The sequence below is a fragment of the Giraffa tippelskirchi genome, chromosome X (genome assembly GCF_054371585.1).
Source record: "Giraffa tippelskirchi isolate mGirTip1 chromosome X, T2T-mGirTip1v1.2.pri, whole genome shotgun sequence".
NCBI lineage: Eukaryota > Metazoa > Chordata > Mammalia > Artiodactyla > Giraffidae > Giraffa > Giraffa tippelskirchi.
The window spans coordinates 42,298,497-42,317,132 of NC_137289.1; the positions used below are offsets into that span (position 1 = coordinate 42,298,497).

Genomic DNA, 18,636 nt, shown 5'->3' on the forward strand with positions numbered 1-18,636 from the left:
TATGGATCAGAAATGAGGGAGGTGAGAAAACAAAGCAAAAAGACTTTTCAATCCTTGCAGATGTCTCCTAGAATGGCAAGCCTCAGGCAGGGGGATGTGTTAGTCTCACTTCCTTACAGTCCTTCATAGGGGGCTCAGATTATCTCCCAGAAGCAGGCCATTATGTATATTTAGTATAATAAAAAAGGGTTAAAGTCGTAGATCCAGTGTAAATTTAAAATTAACCCTCCCTGGTTACAACTGCTGCCTCGTTGAGTTCAATAGTGTGTGCAGCTTCTTTAGGCTGGATTCTGTCACTAACAATGTATGAGTTGATGGTTCATTCCTTTCTATTGCTGAGCAGTGTTCCATTGCATATGCTTGTAAAGAAAAACAATTTTCCTTCTACCGTTCCAGATTCTTGGTAGAGACTTCCCCTTTAAAAAAGAAGAAACCGATTCCCAGGGGAAAACCAGAAGTTTAATAACCTGTATACCTCCTGTATGGGTTTTCCTGGCGGCTCCGATGGTAAAGAATCCACCTGCAATGCGGAAGACCTGGGTTCGATCCCTGGGTTGGGAAGATTCCCATGGAGGAGGGCACAGCAACGCACTCCAGTGTTCTTGCCTGGAGAACCCCCTGGACAGAGGAGCCTGGCAGGTTATACAGTCCATGGAGTCGCAAAGAGTCAGACATGACTGAGCGACTAAGCACACACCTCCTATATATACAGGAGCTACCCAGAAAAAGTGAGGTACTCCCTGCAACGTCCAAGGCCATTATTTAAAATACTATCTTCAGATAAAAATAATAGGAGAAAGTCCTTGGGGGAGGGGGAGCCAGTTTTGGCAGGTTATCAGGCAAAACACAGTAAAGAAGGGTATGACTGTTTGCAGATTTAAGTCAGGGCTCCTCCCTTCGAAAAGAGCTACTTGAGGTTTAATCGTCCTTCTATTTCTGGTGCAAAGAGGGACAGCCCCTAAATATGGAAATTTCTCTATTGTAAATGTCCTTCACAGCCAAGGAATCTCCATACAGTTTTCTGAGATTCCTGGGTTTTGTTTGTTTGTTTGTTTTTAATGAGACTGAAATATTCCTTATGCCAGAAAGGCATATTTTGGGGTGGCATATTCTATTTGCCTTGACATGGATGTATCCCACTTTGCTTGTGCATTCATCTATTGAAGGATATCCCTATTTGTGCAAGTTTTTAGCTATTATGAATAGTGCTGCTGTGCATAATTTCATCCTTGTTTGAATTTGGAGAGAGGTTTTCAGAGCGGTTGACGAAATACTGAGCATCCCAAGGTGAGACTTGTTTAGCTTTGGAAAAAACTGCCCGGCTGTCTTACAAAGTGGCTGTTCATGCATCCCACTGTTAGGGGAGGCACCCTGACTGAAACCGTCCACCCTGCCCAGGCACCATGGTAACCATATGCATGAGTTGTTTTACGACTGGAGGTCCTGGTAAGGAACACGGAACTCATAAGCCACCACCAACCGAAAGAGTTCGGGAAAGGTCAAAAGGAGACACCACATGTCCGACCACCTCCCAGAATCCACGCTGGCATCCATCTTGGCAGAACAGGGTGTGCACTGTTGTAGCCACGCTCTCCGGGAAGCAAACTCACTCAGAAGGACAACGCAAATAGTGGAGTGCAATTTATTACCCTGGTGGGTTCAAGGCACAGTCTCCTCTTAGCCAAGGACCCCGACCAGTTTTGGTGACAACCGTATATACCATAAGTGTACGTGCCCAAACCCACATCCCCAGATCCCTTGAAACTAGTCTGGATAGTGTAAAGGAGAGATACAATCAAGGCTACTGCTGCTACTGCTAGCTATGATTTATATGCAGTAAGTCTTAGTTGGATAAACAGGGTAACAGATATCAATACGTATTGTACAGAGAATTTGTTTTGCTTTGGGGTAAATTAGTACACTCCCTTGGTGACGGGATGTCTCGGTACGAATCCTGAAGGCCTTTTATCCGGGGGTCGGTTTTCCAATTGTTATGTCGTTGCATGGGTAGTGGGCACATAATTTAGTGTCCATCAGGTGAGCACCCAGGCATATAGTCCAAAGTTCACAGTGGCTTCAAGATGGAGACTGATTTTCAAGATGGAATCTGTTCGGCCTACTTTCCTCCTTCAGCACCACCAGGCAGGACTCTGAGTCAGAATGACTGGCTAAAGACAATCCAGAAACGAATCCCATCACCATAAAATCTGGGTTCCCCTCCCCTACTGCTCTCCAACTGGGCGCCCTTCCCAATAAAATCTCTTTCTTTGTCAGCACGTGTGTCTCCTCGGACAATTCATTTCCGAGTGTTAGACAAGAGCCCAGTTTCAGGGCCTGGAAGGGGTCCCCCTTCCTGCAACACCACCAGCACTGAAGGAGAGCTTCTGTTGTTCCTCACCCTCCAGCAATCGCTACTGTCATATATTCAGAGCACAGCAGTGCTAATAGGTGCGGTGTGTTATCTCATGATTTTCATTGTTATTCCCTAGTAGTATGATACTTTTTGTATAATTTTTGTATGATATGTAGCATCTGCATATCTCCTTTGGCCAGGTGTTTCTGTTTAGATCCTTACCCTTTCTTTCTTTTTTTTTTTTTTTTTAACTGGGGCTGTTTTAGAGGTCTTTGTCTATTTTAGGTCCAAATCCTTTATTAGATATGTGTTTGCAAATATTTTTCTCCCAGTTTGTGGCTTGTCTTTAGACTTTCTGAATAAGGTCTTTCAGGGGAGAAATCTTTAATTTTATAAAGTCCACAATATTTTTTTCTTTTGTATATTGGCGTTTTCTGTGTTAAAACTCAGAGCTCATGATCTGCAGACCAACGCCAAGGTCATGTACATTTTCTTATATATACATGTAATTTTGATTGTTTTGCATTTTAAATAAATCTGAGTGAATTTGGTGTAAGTTTTACAGTTTGTGTTTGCAGTCATTTCATTTTATGTGGTTTCCAGTTGATTGTTCTGTAACTATTTTGGAGAAATCATAAGATATTCACCTCTATTTCAGTTTGGATTTCTTATCTGCAGCAGAACTCCACATACCTGCTCCACAGCCCCCTGGAGCCTGCTCCCTCTGAGATCCAGGAAACGGGAGGACCCACCAAACCGAGCCCATCCCTCATAAATGAGGTCATGCTGCACGCTGTCTCTTCAGACTGCGTTCTTTCACTGAGTAATATGCAAGTGACATTAACCATGCCTTTTGAGGGTTGGTGGTTCATTCCTTTCTACTGCTGAGTAATACTCCATTGCATGTGTATGGGAGGAAAAACAATTTTCATTCTGCCCTTACATAATAAAGACAAATCACCAGGAGAAAAAACAGAAGCATACCTCCTCTATGCTTCCTTGGTGGCTTAGTGGTAAAGAATCCGCCTGCAAAACAGGAGAGACAGGTTTGATCCCTGGGTTGTGAAGATCCCCTGGAGAAGGAGTTGGCAGCCCACTCCAGTATTCTTGCCCTAGGGATCCCATAGACAGAGGAGCCTGGGGGGTTACAGCCCATGGGATCCCAGAGTTGAACATGACTTAGTGACTAAAACAACAAATGCCTACTGTATACAGGGGAGCTACCCAAGAAAACTGAGTCAGTCCCTGAAATGTCCTAAGCCATCACCTTAAATACCTTCTTCAGCTGAAGACAGAAGTAAGACCTTGGGGAATGGGAGAAGCCACTTATGGAAAGTTATCATGCAAGACACAGTAAAGAAGGATGATTGTTGGTAGATTTAAGATGGGACCTTCCCATTGATGAGTTACTTGAGTTAATTATCCTTCTATTTCTGGTGCAAACAGGGGCAAGCCTTAAATGCAGAGATTTCTCTGTTGTAAATGTCCTTCACAAAAGGCAATTGCTACTTAGTTTACTGAGAGTCCTCTTTTTTTTTTTTTTTTTTCCTCTAAGCCAACGTAAATAATCCTCACACCAGATAGGCTTATTTTGGGGTGGCCTACTCTACTTGCCCTCAAGTTTTTAACTACTATGAATAGTGCTGCTGTGCATAAGTTCATCTTTGTTTGCATTTGGGCATGGATTTTTCAAAGCAGTTTCTTAAATACTGGAAATAGCAATTGTTGGATCCCAAGGTGAGGTTTGTTTAGCTTCAGAGAAAACTGCCCAACTGTGTTACAAAGTGGCTGTGCATGTGTCCTACCAGCAGTGAGGGGGCATTCCTGCTGTTCCTCAGCCTCCAGTAATTGGTATGACGGGGTCCTAATAACATGTGTGATGTGATATCTCATGATTTTAATTTGTAATTCCCTAATGGTGTATGATGTTGAGCATGCTTTTGTTTTTGACTATCTGTATTTTTTTTTTTTTTTTTTTTTGGCTGGGTGTCTGTTCAGATCTTTACTCATTTTTTATGGGGTTGTTCAAGAGGTCTTTGTCTATTTTGAGTCCAAATCCTTCATCGGATGTGAGCTTTGCAAATACTTCTCTCTCAGATTGTGGCTTGTCTTTTGATTTTCTGAATAAGATCTTTAAGAATCAGTTCAGTTCAGTCGCTCAACCGTGTCCGACTCTTTGCGACCCCATGGACTGCAGCACACCAGGCCTCCCTGTCCATCACCAACTCCCGGAGTTTACTCAAACTCATGTCCATTGAGTCAGTGATGCCATCCAACCATGTCATCCTCTGTCGTCCCCTTCTCCTCCCTCCTCCAATCTTTCCCAGCATCAGGGTCTTTTCAAATGAGTCAGCTCTTCGCATCAGGTGGCCAAAGGACTGGAGTTTCAGCTTCAGCATCAGTCCTTCCAATAAATATTCAGGACTGATTTCCTTTTGGATGGACTGGTTCGATCACCTTGAAGACCACGGGACTCTCAAGAGTCTTCTCCAACACCACAGTTCAAAAGCATCAATTCTTCGGTGCTCAGCTTTCTTTATAGTCCAACGCTCACATCCATACATGACTAGTGGAAAAACCATGGCCTTGACTGATGGACCTTTGTTGGCAAAGTAACGTCTCTGCTTTTTAATATGCTAGGTTGGTCATAACTTTTCTTCTAAGGAGGAAGCGTCTTTTAATTTCATGGCTGCAGTAGTTGTGCATGGGCTTAGTTGCTCCGTGGCAGGTGGGATCTTCCCAGATCGGGGATTGAACCCATGTCTCCTGCATTGGTAGCTGGATTCTTAACCACTGCACCACCAAGGAAGTCATTCTCCTCTCTCCTTCCTGCCAACCTCCTACTTAAAAAAAAGACTAAAAGCAACCTGTCTAGTAAGTTTTCAGGAGTCTGAGCTCTGAGGTCAGCATCTGCGGTGTCATTCTCCCAAAGGCTTCAGATTCCGGTTGGGCTCATGAGTCTGGCAACCAGGGTGGGTCTGGCGGCTGAAGACAGGCTTGGCCTCTGGAGCTCTGCCCTCACCGACTCACGCAGGGTCCCCGAGCTCTGGCAGACAAGCAGAGCGGCGTGCAGGCGGGGCTGGTACAGCCGTGGGACCGCTGCAGTCAGAGTGGAGCCTGCGGTGGAGGCAGCTGGCTGTCCTGTCCCCGTGACTGCTACAGTCCTGTGTGCTCGTGCAGAGCAGTCACGGTATCAGATGAGGCCTGGCTGCTGTCGTGGGGACAGGATGGGACCTCAGGCAGCTCACATCCCACCCCCCCCCACCCCGCTTCAGATCGTGGCTTGTGGCTGCTGGCAGCTCCCTAGGGCTGGGAGGCTGTGTAAAGCACCAGCCCCCTTGCTCAAGATCAGCTGAGACCCCAAGCTCTGGGGTCACACACCATCCCTGCCACCATGCAGGTTGTCCCACTGTTGTGAGGGAGGGGCTGTGAGGGGCTGTGGGTGATGGGGGATTTGGGGGTGTTGTGGGCTGGCCCAGGAGTCAGCTTTTTGAGGGGAAGAGAGGGGAGCAGAGGGGAGGGAGAAGCTTTGAATTGCTCAGGCTTCCAGGGGATTCCAGGCCCAGCTCCGGCGGGAGGTGCAGGTGAGAAGCCCCTGCAAGTTTCTCGGTCCCCACCGTATTTCAGTTGAAGCCCCTCTGCCTGCACCACCCCTAACTCTCCCTCCCGTGGCCCCTGCCTAAAGCCACAGAAGATGGGGAGTCTATACGGCTTCGCTTCCTGTAGGGAAACCAAGCCACAGACAAACGTGATCCTTTAAGAAAGCGTGAAAGAAATGAGAAAATAATAGTGGCTGGTTATTACTGACACGGTTCGTGTAGAGACGCTTCGGAAGCCTGGCACAGGGAGGGAACTGAGGGCTGTTGCCCCCAGTCCTGGAGTTTGCACCCTCCACTCCCCGTCCCGCAGCCCACTGTCCCCTTGGTGTCTTCTGGTGACCGGGTGAACTTCAGCCTCCTGAACACATCCTGGAAGGATCAGGCCAGGGCAGAGGTCCTTCACAGAGGGGAGGGTGTGGTCGACTCTTTAGAACGCCATTGCCTCCACTCTGTGTCAGAGCTCAGTTCTGGGTCTAAGCAAGTGTGGCTTCCTGATGCCGTCACCACCTTCACTCACCGGGGGGCCTTTGTGTCCACCTTGTCCCCTCGTGCAGCCTGGTCACCCCTGGGACCCGTGCTGTGCGTATCTGCTCTGCTCACAGCACACCCCAGGGTCCATCAGACTTTACTCATAAAAGGGACGTGTAAGGATGAACTATTCCATAGTTAAGAATTTCAAGGTCGCGACAGCGTTGACCAGAGCACGTGGACACAGGTACGAGGCCCGTGCACAGAGAAGCCGCTGTGTGGGCTTCGAGGACCCTGCGTGTGGGGGTGGGATGGGGGCTGGACAGGGACTTCCTGCACACGCGGCTCCAGGCTCTGTTCTCGGCAGGGCGGACTACTGTCGGCACTGCCTGTCTGTGGAGGGGCTCTGGGGCTGCCCAGCTCAGCAGGAATGGCAGTGGTGGGAAGGGAGGTCGCCCTCCCTTAGCACCCCTGACCTCACACCCACTCATCAGGGCAGCCGAGTGCCTAAACGGCCCCTTCCTCGTCTAGCTCTGAAGAGCTGGAAGGTGTGGGGGCTGAAGGACATGCAGAAAACAAAATTCTGTAAAGCAATTATTCTTCAATTAAAAAATAATAAAAGGTTAAAGAAAACATCACAAGGAACAGCAAAGGTGGGGCTTGCATTCTCAGCCAGCCTCTGCCAGATTCTCCCTGTGCTTATGCATAAGACTAAAATGCTGCTGCCTCCACCGTGTATCACAGATGAGAATAGAGACACAGAGAGGTTGAGCATCTTGCCCCAGGTCGCACAGCTGCTGAGGGCAGGGCTGAAAACTGGACCCCTGTGGTCGAATCTGGAGTCCAGATGCTGTGATGACCCTGGGGGAGCAGCAAAGACCAGATGGCCCAGGCTGAGCAAGGCACACGCACATGCGCACACACACGTGCACGAGGCCTTCACCTCTGAGGCCACAGAAGCCAGAGGAAACCAGAGGGCAACCAGGAGAGGCCAAAGGAGAGTCGTGGTCTATAAGGAGGAGAGGCCACACTTCCCAGGAGGCCGGGAAATTCTCTTCCCTGGTGAGTCTGTCTCAAACCCTAGATTCCTCTCCCTGGACCCAGGAACTGACTGTTCCATGACCTAACTGAGTTGGCTCCAGAATTATGCCTTCCCAGGGGTTCAGCTACCACTGGACCCCACTGCTCTCAGTAATAAGCGGGGAATAAGTACGTAGTCTGGGCTTCAGATTTGTTTGGAGACAAAATTTATTAGGAGTACAAAAAACCCACAAAGGCAATTGGCATGAACATCTCCAGAACACTTAAGAAACCCTCTGCTGTTTATCTACCTCCTCTCCTGTCATGAAAGTGGAAGGTCTGTTTAATCAATTAATTCTGGGCTTATCACACTTTTTCTTTAAAATATTTATTTATGTATTAATTTATTCGGCTGCACTGTGTCTTAGTTGCAGCATGTGGGAGCTAGTTCCCTAATGAGGTATTGAACATGGGTCTCTGCATTGGAGTCTTGGCCACTAGACCACCTGGGAAGTCTCTTCTCATACTCTTGGGGACAGTAAAGGGTCATAGACCTCCTCTGAGGCCCCCTTAGAGCTGAGGCATGGGGCGGCTGCAGTAATCCTCCTGTGGCTAAGATGTGGTTTGTTGGTCATGACTCACTCACACTCCCTGCACACATAGGGCTTCTCCCCTGTGTGTGTCCTCTGGTTTGTGATGAGACTTGACCTATCCTTGGAGACTTGCCCACACTCTCCGCACTTGGCTTTTATAATCCCCGAGACCCCTGCCCCCATGAATAATTTGCCTGTGTCCTCTGGATTCAGTTTCTGGCTTGTGGTGGGCTCTTCCGTCATTCTCTCATGCATCCCAGAGCCCCCCATTTGTCCCTAGGACGAGTAGGAAGAGGCCCTTGAAATCCTCTTCAGCCTTTTGCTTTTCAGCAAAGGTTGGGGCCTTTCCTTGGCCTCGCGACCCTCAGGTTTGTCACTCGGGCTGTGCGGATCAGAATATCGCTGCTGCTGATTTTGATTGCCTGGGCAGTGATCCTCTGCTTGGAGGTGGTCTCTTGCAGATGGTTTCAGGAGGGTCTGAGAGGGGTGATTGCGTTGGACATGTTCGCTGAGGAATTTCTGACTAGAGAAGGCCAGAGAGCAGGAGGCACATGGGTGGATCTTGGGCTTCGGTTCTGCTGAAAGAGAAAGCTTTTGGTCAGGTAGCTGGTTTGCCGTCGTAAGGCCTGCCCACTAATCATCTTGGTGTTGACAGCGCACGATTTGTCTCCCATCAAGTGTGTCTCTACAGTCCACTTTTCCATTCCATCCTTATTCTCTACATCTACAGAAATCCGGGAAGCTTGTGTCAAGGGCCTTTTCTACGTATCACCCGGACTAGGGACCTTCCAGCAGCATCAGAGCAGCGCCTCTCCTGATAGAGGTGGATCTGCAGGGACCTTTCCCTGTGTGTCAGTATCTGAAAAGTCATGTCACAGTGGCCACAGGTATTTTACCCTACTGAGAGATAAGACTCTTGATGACTTAGGTAGAATCTTCCTGAGTGGCTCCCTGTGAGGGGAAAGGGTCTATTAAGTTAGGGGCGCCTGGCCTGGAGCTCTCTGCCTATGGGAGGTAGCACAGGGGGTAGTTAGAGCAGGTGTGAGTAAAGCTGACTTTGCGGCTCCTGGTTCAAAGAGCAGCCTTTGTGCCGATCTCTGCAGGAAGTGGGTTTCAGACTGGACGAGACCGAGTGGCCCAGGTCCCACTGACTACAGGTCTCTGGCTCCTGCTGCCCCAACTGCTTCACAAATTGCTCCTCTCTCAGTTTTCCATAAATCCGAAAATAAAGGCATGTCCTTTCTCAAGCCTCACCAGTATTCATACCTCATTTATTTCATTCAGTCTTAGTCCATTTAACGTGCACTAGGAAGTCCTGTTTAAAAATACATCTCCAGCCAGACTCCTCACACCCTCACTCCCGTGCATCTTCAGCCAGCCCACTCTCCCCTCGTGTCCGGCAATGAACTGACCTCTGAGGGGACTCTCCGCTGCTGTCTCTTCCCAAAAATGAACCAAAGCATTGTCACAGAACAGAGAACATGCCGCTTGCAGCTGAAAACCTCACGGTTGTTCTGTGTCACCCAGAAAGACCCCTGGGGCCTGTACGTGGACACAGGCCCTGAGGCTTCCGTGTCCCGTCCAGCCTCCTTCCTGTCCCTCTGTGCTTCCTCCTGCGACCACCGGCATGGCCTCTCGTCCAGGCCCTGGGGCTGCGGCACTGGCTGCTCCCCTGCCTGGAATCCTTTCCCACGGGTGTTATCTCTGCAGAGACCCTGCCCCACCATCCTGCACCACACCCCGCCTTCTGCTCACACTGATCCAAGGCACTTTTCCTGCACTGTTTTCCTCAGAGCACCAGCCCCTGTCTGGTATGAAGCCCGTGCTGCCCCAGGGCAGTGGTTCTGTCTGTTTTGGTGGGTGGAGCCCTGTCTGGCACAGAGTATGAACTCACAGGACAACAAACTGAAACAGTGACTGAATGCAAATCACTGGACTCCTGTCGCTTAGAAATGGGAGGAAATGAGGAAGAAACAGGGAAAGGTGAGAGAGCTGGTAGGTGCTAGAAAACTTGCTTTTTGCTTCTGAGCCTTTCAGCAGAAGGTGATGTTACATATTTTTTGCATAAAATGTTGAAAATTAGAACTAACATTTTTCACATAAAAATCTTTCCTAACAGTCATATGAAATGAATCTAATTCTGAGGCATTTTAATTGCGACTTGACTGACTTTAGACTGGATTGTACTCTGCTTTGGAATCGGACCAGGGAGGCTCCCCGGGGTGGGCTGGGGCGCTGGAAGAGGGGTGGCGCTCACCTCTCCTGGCCGCGAGCTCGCTCTTCCCCCTGCTGTCCCGTTGATGCCGAGGTCCTGGCCATACTCGTCCCCGTACCAGACCAGCAGCTCACAGCCCAGCCCGACCACTTGGCAGGTTCGGTAGAAGATCTGCCGGTGATACTGGAAGGCCACCAGGTTCTGCTCCTCATCGTCCCGGGCACAGTTCACATACCTGGGGTCGAGGCAGGGAAAGGAAAAGAAACCTCAGGTGACGAGCGCCCCCCACTGTCGGACCATGCCCAGCTCCTTGCCTTCAGACTCTGAGGCCGCTGTGGCTCCCACCGCCCCTCATGGGGACCTTCTGTTCACACCTTCGACCAGGCCGTGCGAATTCCTATTTCCAGATCCTGTCTCTGGTCCTCTTCCTGGCTGGAATGCTTTTCTCTCCTTACCTAATTAGCCATTTTCCGGAGCCCAGTCCCAGCCGCGTCTCCACCTGGACTGTCCATGAGGCTGGTGACCTCCAGCTCCCTTAAGTTCTAAATTAAGTTCTCTTTCATTCCACAGGACTTGGTGCTCCTAGGCTAGCACACACCCCTCAGCACTCACCCCAGCCTGCCTTCTCTCCCGAGGCTTTTCTTCAATCTCCCCATGTGTATCCAGGGTCCTGTTCACTTGCCCACCCCCTCCCATGGAAACTTGGAGAGTGCTCTGACATAGCTTGAGACCCAGAACAGTAATAGTTTATTCACTTTCTGCCTGCCCTGATGAAAGGAGAGGCCCTTAGAGAATGGCCATGCTCACGGCCATCCTGCCCCGCATTCCTTCCCAGGCCTCAGGGCTCACTTCTCACTGGAACCGAGCCTGGGGAGGTTGTTGCCCACATGGACTCAAGGTCTCTCGTGTTAGGTTATCCTGGCACTGTGCAGTTACTCAAAAATGGAAAAATTAAAGTTACTATTTCTAAAACCAATTGGCTAATGTCTGTCTGCAGTATGTTCTCCAAAAGGACATGGGTTGTGTGACCTGCTTCAGTAATGAAGTTCACTGTCTAAACTGAAACATGAAGTGCTTGGTAAGTGTCAATTAAGTGAGTTACAGTGTCCCTGGTGAATCTAGACTCCTCAAGTTGTTTTCAAGTCCCCCAGTTTTGTTTAGCACATAGACTTGTATTTTGAGGGCACATGCTATATTTGTATTTCTTTCTTTCCAATGTCTTTTGAAATGAAAGAGCATGATATGGAAGGAAAAGAGGAAAGAAGATGTGAAAGCTATTGAGGGAGACAGGTTGAGAAGGAAAGGGGTGTGGGCTTGAGGGAAGAGCGACGTCTACAAACTGCAGACTCACTGCACTCACCTCATCCAGTTGGCCAAAGACGTGTCCTTTCTATCCACATATTCATAGCAGTTTCTCCCTTTGGTGATCTGAGTGTCAGAAAAAGAGTTACAAGCTTTCTTCTCTCTTTTATTTATTTTTTTGTGTAGGAAGCAATAGAAGAACGATTTCTCTCTGCTGTCATTGGTGCTCTTCAGCCTGCATGGATTCAACTGCGTTCATCAAGAGGCTCTTTAGTTCTTCTTCACTTTCTGCCATAAGCGTGGTGTCATCTGCATATCTGAGGTTATTGATATTTCTCCCGGCAATCTTGATTCCAGCTTGTGCTTCTTCCAGCCCAGCGTTTCTCATGATGTACGCTGCATATAAGTTAAATAAGCAGGGTGACAATATACAGCCTTGACGTACTCCTTTTCTTATTTGGAACCAGTCTGTTGTTCCATGTCCAGTTCTAAGTGTTGCTTCCTGACCCGCATACAGGTTTCTCAAGAGACAGGTCAGATGGTCTGGTATTCCCATCTCTTTCAGAATTTTCCACAGTTTATTGTGACCCACACAGTCAAAGGCTTTGGCATAGTAAATAAAGCAGAAATAGCTGTTTTTCTGGAACTGTCTTGCTTTTTCGATGATCCTAGAGACTAGACCAAATTCCAGTCTGGTACCAGCTTACCAGATAACAGAAAAAAAAATTGTTTATGGGTAAGCTTAGAAAAGTCTTTTCCATATATCTTGAAGTAGCAGTATTTTTGCAAAGGCATCAGTGTGAAACCATAGAAGGCATGTTTAAAACCTGATTAAATTGAAATTGACAAAGTAATCTGGCCATTGCTGTGACTTGAAACACTTGAATATGATAACTAGAATTATAACTGACAGCATTTTACCAAAACATATCAGATTTTCATGAATGTCACATAATTTCTAGGATATCTATATTAGTATCATCAACCATACAATATAACTTGAGAAGATCCATCACTTCTTCTGACAACACTTCCCATGTAGTTTAACATGCCAAATGAACTCGGGCTGTTTAATATCTCTCTTTGGGAGGTCTCAGGGGCCCTCTGAAGCATCCCAAAGGTAGCTAGACGTCAATTATTTAGGAAGGTTTGTTTATAAATATCAAAAGGGTTTATAACAGTCAAGTAGGATGACATAAGTCACTGTGAAACAATACTTATCCACTTAGCCAAAGTTAACAAAGGATTTCAAAGGTCAACCTAGAACAGATCACTCAAGAGGTAAAGAAACTTAAAATCCATTAGCAAAGGCAGTTCAACCTCTCAAGAAAACTTGTACTAGGCACAAAACACTTTTCTGGAGGTCCACTTCCCATAAAACCTCCTTATCCCTTTCCGTACCCATTCCTTTGCTTCTCCCATCCTGAAACTGCCACCCGAAGTCAGAACTATTTCTTTTTCCTTCATAAAATGTGATTTCATTACTCATACCTTCTTTAATAACAAGACATACATTTTCCTTAAGCAACAAAGAACTGACTTTTACATTGGCATTCTATAGATTGGTGAACATACGTATCAGTGATACTATCTAAAAAACATTTTTGCTTTCTTATAGTGAACACCTTAGGATGGCACCAGACACTATTCATGGATGGTCAAAAACCTCTTTAGTGTCTGTGTAAGAGGAAGGTCCTGTCAAGTAGTGAATGTCTCAGAACCTTATTTATTTGGAAATGACCTAGCTATTCAATACACTGTCATCACTTAGTTTAGCACAACGATAGAAATTCAGGTAACCAAAATCTGGAGAAACTATTGTAAATTCAGTTCAGTTCAGTTGCTCAGTCGTGTCTGACTCTTTGCGACCCCATGGACTGCAGGATGCCAGGCTTCCCTGTCCATCACCAACTCCCGGGGCTTGCTCAAACTCATGTCCATCGAGTCAGTGATGCCATCCAACCATCTTATCCTCTGTCGTCCCCTTCTCCTCTGCCTTCAATTGAGACTATTGTAGATAGATATTTTAAAGTATAATTATTTTTAACAGTTTATCTAAAAGCTCATATCGCATTTACATTCTTTAGGAGTTTTTCTGTTTGTTTGTTTTTAGAGGTACTTTCTTTGTTGACAAGCTTGTGACAGATGTAACAATATAGCAATATTTAACTTATAATAAACCTAGGCACTATAAAAATTTTATGCTTACTGTTAATGACTCAGACATGTCTAGAGTAGTGAAAAAAAATAAATACCAGGTATTTAATATTGACTATTTCCCAGTTCACATGAATCTAAAATTCATTTAGGTCAATTTTTTCTTGTATTTAGAACTGTTTGATTTGTAAGGGCTTCCTTTTCTTTAGATTATTTAAATAAGAACTCACTTACAACTTCAGCAATATTATCAAAAAACAGAAGACTCACACTGAGACATACATAAATCCACACAGACAGACAGAGGTCTTCAAAAGGTAAGTCTAGGGGTGAGGGGTTGAGTAGGGTGTAAGTTAGGGTGTGGGTTAGGTTTAGGGTGTGGGATAGGGATTTGGGTTAGGGTGTGGGATAGGGTGTCGGGTTAGGGTGTCGGGTTAGGCAGTCGGGTTAGGGTGTTGGGCTAAGGTTAGGGTGTCGGGTGTCAGGTTAGAGTGTCGGGTTAGGGTGTCAGGTAAGGGTTAGGATGCTGTTATTTCTGCACTAAATATATATAATTCTCTATAGCTCACATTTGAAAATCTAGGCACAGATTGTCCTGCATGATATATGGAATACGCTCTAAGAAAATCTGGAAAAAGTTTTCCCAATGGAAATATTGACTTCTTTATGTTACATTTATGAATATCTGTGAGCACATTTTCCTACACAATATATGGAATTCTCCATGGTAAACCTTTGAATATATGGACATTCATTTTCCTACATTAAATATTCAATTCTCTCCACAACACATATGAAAATATTAGCCTGGCTTTGGTGGGCATAGATTTTCAAATGTGGAATACCAAATTCTGTATGTTTCACGCGTGGCAATCAGTGTGCAGATTTGCTTAAATAAAATATGGAATCACATACATTTTGCAGATGATAATTGGAACAAAGACTTTTGCTATATTGACATATGGGATTCTGTATATTTCATATATGAAAATCTTAATTAAGATTTTCTGACATAAGTATGTAATTTTCTATATTTCATGTTATAGAAATCAGGGAACCAATTTTCCTACATTAATTAGGACACCTCTACATTTCACAAATAGAAATTTGTGAACAGATTTTCATACTTGTCATATGAGATTTTTCACATTTAGTATAAGAAAATCTCGGCCCAGATATTTGCACAAAAAATACAGAAATCTTTATGCTTCATATATGAAAATATGAGTGACAATATTCCCGTATGAAATACGGAATTCTCTATATATCAGATTTGAACTAGGGCCATCCATTTTCTACATAAATATGAAATATCTATGTATCACATATGAACACCTCTGCTCAAACTTTCCTAGAGGAAGTATTGAACATTATGTGTATCACATAGGAAAACCTGGGTGCCAATTTCCCCTCATGCAATCAGGAATTCTGTATATTTAAGATATCTTTCAAATTCTGCATACCAATTTTACTACATAAAATATGGAACCCTGCATAATTCAGATATGGAAATCACTGTGACATTTTTACTCTCTTAAAAATAGATTTTCTGTATGTTACATATGATAATCTCAACGATGGTTTTACTACATGAAATGTTGAATTTTTTTGTATTTCACTTGATTAAAATCTGTATCCAGAGTTTTTTACATGAACTATGGAATTCTCTATACTTCCTATATGAAAATCTGGGTGGTGATTTTCTTACATTAAATATGGGATACTCTACATTTCACACATGAAAATCTAGGCATTGGTTTTCTTAAGACACGGAGATCCAATATAGTATTGGTATTCCCCTATTTCACAAGGGAAAATGTCAGCACCACTGTTTCTTCATGAAATATGAAATTCTTTGCATTTCTCATACATATATCAAGACAACCATTATCCACCATGAAATATGGAATTCCTTATATTTCCTATACCAAAATCTAGGTGCTAATGCTCCTTCATGGAAGTTGGACTTTGGTATGGTTCACATTTGAAGATCAGAATGGAGATTTTCTTATAAGAAATATGGAAATCTCTATATTTTGAATGAACCAGTGGTTCTCCACGTACTGCCACGTGTTCCCTGTTTGCATTTGGGTCCCTGTCCCTGACACGTGTCTGCTTGTGTTGCATGTGTGTGTGCATGGGTACTGGCCTCTGCAGACACAGAGATGAAGGTGACAGAACATGAGATGTGGAGCAACCAGAAGAGGAGGCACGAGGCGCTCACAGACTAGGGGAGACGGGTCCATGCATCTCTGTCATGCCCCTGTCCGGGACAGGAATGAGGGAAGGATGACAGATGACAACTGTGGACAGTGACTCTGCAAATCTGCAGTTACATCAAGAGGCATAAACAAGCTCACAATTCCTGCTGTGATGTGTGTTTGTATCCGTAAGCAGTGGTGGGGGGTTTGAGGAGTCACCCAGAGGAAATAAATCAAGTGATGTGGGGATTTAAAACCACCGTCTGTGGACCCCTCAGTCTGTGGTGCATTGGCTACCCTGTGGAAATGCTGGACGAGGCTAGGGCAGGACCCCCGATTTTGAAGAGGCCAGGGTGCTTCGGATAAAGGAAGAGACTGGAAGGAGGAGGATTGGAATGAGAGCCGGCTTCACTGAAGATTGTTCCACACTTGTGAGAAGGCGATCTGGGCAAGTCCTAGGCTAGTGCTGCCTAGGATCAGCCTGTCAGCCAGCACACTCCCTCTCCAAGTGTGTTCCATATTGGCACCATGCGAGACAAATGACATGCTAATGTAGGCTCTCAGAGTGAATCCCCAGGCATCCTAGGAGAGCCTGGGTGTGAGCGTGCAATCCGTCCGGGCACTTCCAGCTACCTGGCAGTGCAGAAGGGTGAGGAAAGCGCAGGTGGGCGGTGTGTGTGAGTGCCCCTCTGCCAGTGTCTGCCTGTGAGGGAGGGAACAGGGATGAAGCAAGGACGGCAGGCTGTTTGCATGCAGGGACCCTGGGACAGTGAGAGACAGGTTCCAGTGCAGAGCCTGCTGTATTTAGGCTCCAGGCATTACTGAATAGCAGTCATGAGGAAGACACCACATTGCTCGTTTAAAAATGTCCTGACGTGAATTCCTTCCTTTTTCCGAGTGTGCTGCTGCACCCTGGATCCCTTGCCGAAAGGATAGGCAGGCAGAAAGCACCAGTGGGAAGTCGGTGAGGATGGAAAGGAGCCAAGAAACAGAATGGGGTGGATTCCCAGGCACAGAAGAGGGGGCGGGGCTACAGTCCCTTGGATCTTTCTGTCCTTCTCAAGTGTAGCAGCATTCATGCCCCAAAATGACCAGGGGCATGAGCACACCTTGCTTTGTATGTAAGCTTTGGTTGACTGACGGGACTCCAGCATAAGCAGCTGCTACCTGCAGAGTTTTCCAGTTGGAAACATCACTCTTTATTCTCTTCGCAGAAAGCTTGGCTATCAGGACTATGCAAAGGATGGCGTCAGTTGATTCTTCGCTGCTCCCGACCCCACAGGGCTGGGGAGACAGGGTAGGCTGCGGTGTGTTCTCAACCTGGAGGCTGAACGAGAACAGCCCCATTTTGAAAGGGCCTGTATACACTAAATGGGCAGACTTCAATGCCTCTGGCACCGGTGAGTCATGGTCCTCAATGGAGAGCTGTCCTTAGCTTCTCACTGACTGGCATTTAAGCACATTTCATGGAGCTCCCTCATGCCAGCTAGAGCATGCCCCGTTTCTCCCCCTGTCCAAAGTGTGGCCAAGCCACCGTAGTCCTGTGCAGTGTTCATGTCCACCATGTGAGGGAGGGAGGGACGCCTGTCTCCTTCTGTGGTTCAGCAGAGATCGCCTGTGTTTGCCTCTAAGTTTGAGAAAGCATTCCCCAGCTTTGTGAACTGACAAAGTCAGATCTCCCGTGGGTGCAACTCACACAGGAGGAGAGCTTTGGCTTTATGCCTAGGTTAAGTGTCTTTTATGAGTGCCGGTGTCCGGAGAGTGGCAGAGGGCAACAGCACCAGTCAGGGAGACAGAGACACACAGACACAAGCCCCTACTACACACGGAGAAAGATGGACAGAGAAACAGTGCGTGCCAGAAGCAGAGACAGAGACACAGAGAGCTCTGTACCCTGTGGCTCCTGAGCAAAAGAGCTCAATTGTATCAAACTGGGTTTGTACCCACTCTCCTATCATCCAGACCACATCGGGCTCTCTGCTTTATGGAGGAAACTCTCCAGCCACATTGCCCCCCTGCCTTTCATGGGACACCTTGGGAGAGCACCCAGATGTCTAAGGTCCTGTGGGACGCAGGAGTGTCTTTTTCGGATATGGAAGTGGGAATTCATGGTTTGAATTTCTACAGGCCAAGGAAATGGCAGCTCGCACCTGGGTTTTGCCAGATGGAAGACAGGCAATATGCCTGGAGGTGGGCACTCAGCGAATCAGAGGCATCATGTGGCTCGCTGGAGCCCCGGAAGCCGGGGCAAGGGGGTGAGGTGGGCCCGAGGCGACTCCCTTTGGGCTAGGGGCCTGTCCGTGGAGCGTGACGCCCACTACCCTCTCTGCCAATGGCTGAGATTGGGCCAAGCAGCCTGGGAGTGGTTCACAGCTCCAGCAGCCCAGGGGCCCTGTTAGCCTGGGAAATCCGGCCGGCCTGCGGAGGAAATGGATGAAAACGGAAGGGGGAACCAAGGCCAAGATGGGATGGTGGCTCACACAAGACCACGAGTCTATGTTCCGGAACACCTTGCCTACAAGCTGGTGCACCAGCGAAATGAACTGACCCATATGGGCAAGACTGCCTTAGAGACGTTGCTAGGCCCATACTATCTCGTTGCTCACCTCCCCGCACTCTGTTCTTCGGTCTCCCAGTGATGTGTAACCTGTTTACAAAATAATGCTCGCCAGGGGCCTAGTAGGTCAGCAGGGACACAACATTTTGGACTATCCCCCTTTGAGGATAT

General features: G+C 46.9%; 1 pseudogene across 1 annotated transcript; it reads right to left on the reverse strand.

Annotated features, from left to right (window-relative positions):
* Positions 1–7,650: 7,650 nt before the first annotated feature.
* On the reverse strand, positions 7,651–17,255 carry LOC145535628 (histone-lysine N-methyltransferase PRDM9-like; annotated as a pseudogene). Its single transcript, XR_014075484.1, has 5 exons — positions 17,050–17,255; positions 16,542–16,611; positions 11,609–11,799; positions 10,291–10,483; positions 7,651–8,608 (listed from the first exon to the last, which is right to left on the reverse strand). The product of XR_014075484.1 is annotated as a histone-lysine N-methyltransferase PRDM9-like (transcript).
* Positions 17,256–18,636: the final 1,381 nt, after the last annotated feature.